This window comes from Ursus maritimus, unplaced genomic scaffold, assembly GCF_017311325.1.
Source record: "Ursus maritimus isolate PB19 unplaced genomic scaffold, ASM1731132v1 scaffold_10, whole genome shotgun sequence".
Taxonomy (NCBI): Eukaryota; Metazoa; Chordata; class Mammalia; order Carnivora; family Ursidae; genus Ursus; species Ursus maritimus.
The window spans coordinates 69,160,916-69,163,360 of NW_024423344.1; positions in this window are offsets into that span (position 1 = coordinate 69,160,916).

Consider the following 2,445-nt stretch of genomic DNA (forward strand, 5'->3'; position numbering starts at 1 on the left):
AGATTCTGTGAATCAGGAATTTGGACAGGAGAAACAGGCTTATCTTTGCTCCATGATGTCTCAATCCTCAGCTGGGAAGATTGGAAGCTACAGGGTAACCCAAGGCTAGGGGCTAGAATCATCTGGTAGCATCTTCGGTTACACATTTGGTGTTTGGTGCTGGGTTCTTAGCTCAAACACCTAGCTCTCAGAGAGGTTCTTAGCTCAAACACCTATATGTGCCCTTCCCACAGCATCTCTCTACATGTGCTAGTTTGGGCTTCCTCACAGCATTATGGCAGAGTTCCGAGCACCAGCTTCCCAAGGTGGGTGTGTGTGGCATTGTTAAGCCTTGGAAGTCACAAAGAGTCACCACTTCCACTTATTATATTGGTGAATCAATCAATCAATCAAAGTTCCTCTCAGATTCATGGGGAGAGGGCAGAGACCCTCCCACCATGGGAGGAGTGTCTAGGTCACATTGTAAGAAAAGCATGTGGGACGGGACCTGTTGTGTGGTGGCAATGTTTGGAAAACAACTGACAGAGGACGCTTTTTAAATTTTTTTATAGTTTATTAATGTAATTTAGATTAGCTTTTATTAGCTTTTATTTTATTTTTTTCTTTTTTAATAATAATATTTTTTATTATATTATGTTAGTCACCATACAGTACATCTCTAGTTTTTGATGTACAGTTCCATGATTCATTACTTGCGTATAACACCCAGTGCACCATGCAATACATGCCCTCCTTAATACCCATCATTAGCTTTTATTTTAAAAATTATGTTCAGGTAGCCAACATATAGTACCTCATTGGTTTTTGATGTAGTGTTCAAAGGGAGGGCAGGTGCATGGATGGGGTAACCTAGTGATGGGTATTAAGGAGGGCATGTGTTGTGATAAGCACTGGGTGTTATATGCAACTAATGAATCGTTGAACACTACACCAGAGGACACCTTTTGGTCACAATAATTCTATATGCCTTCTGCATGTAGAATATATTCCCTGCCTTCTGCAAGAACCGTCATATCAGCTCTTCCACAACATTATCAAGGGGTGGTTTGAGTAGGAGAGCTTTTGCCTACTATGTAAGTCATAAGCTTCCTCCTGAAACCTGCCCCAAATAAACAGGCTGTCTAAGTAAAAATGGTAAGCATCTTGCAGATGTTAGAAATATTAGAAATGTCTTCAGGACAGTAGAAAGAAGATAAAGCTACCAGCAACCCCAGAAAGGCCCCTAAATAAACATATAATCTGATCAAAACCAGGGTGCTTATTAAATGTCTTTTACCATAATTTTAAAAAATTTAAAAAATATGTGCTCCATTTCAAAACGAAAGGGGGCAGGCGTTCCATGGTTACATCATGTTTGGAAATGCTAGGCATAGTAGCTGTTTTGTTTTCAAATTTACAGTACCCAAGAGAAGTCTAGAGTAAAAAGCCCTATTTCTTCTGTATAAAACCATTTTCTAGAATGACCTGAGCAAGGAGAACATAGTTTTGAACATAAGCGAAGAAGATAATCTCTAGAGTCCATTGTACTTCTAAGTCCAATGATTGTTTTCCGAGTCTGAAAAGAGTAAACCCCAGACGGTATTAATTCTTACATTTATTTGCTGCCTTTTCCTGAACTCGGGGATTCTTTCTGCCACAGATGTGTCTGGATCGTGACAGATGGGAAAGAATCTTCTTCAGTGACCAGAATCTGTGCCGACAGCCTTGGGAGCCCCAGGTAAGCTGTGTTTATTTCCCTGAGCAACCCGAGTATTGGGTGGAAGGAGGTTCTTCAAAGTATTTGAGGGTTGCTGGAATACAAATATTTTGTGCGTGAATAGTTTTCAGTTGTTTTCTTTGTTAGTAATACTAACATGGATCAAAACCCAGGAAAATATACTCCTAAAAACTGTTCAAATTCTCTGTAGAATGTTACTGTATTTGTTATTTTATTTGAATGTTTTATAGAGCATTTTTACAAGAGATATTTTTTCTTTGTAGTTATGTTATGATATCAGAAATCTAATTTGTGATAATCTGATACAGACCTTCTTTAGTCAAATGGTACATAAGCAATTAATCCTTCTAGATTTCCTTCAAAAAGTTAATTATAATCTTTAAAAAAATAAATAAAATGTCATGATTCTTCCTGATTCATTATACATTTTATTTTCTTTATTTTTTAAAGATTATATTTATTTATCTGAGAGAGACTGCAGAGAGAGAGAGAGAGACAGCATGAGTGGGGGGAAGGGGGCAGAGGGAGAGGGAGAAGCAGACTTCCCGCTGAGCAGGGAGCCCGATGTGGGACTCCACCCCAGGACCCTGGGATCACAACCTGAGCCAAAGGCAGACACTTGACCGACAGAGCCACCTAGGCATCCCTACACATTTTATAACGATACTTCAAGTAAAACAATACTTCAAGGTGCTCAATAAAAATAGAAAATTCCAGAGCAATGAATA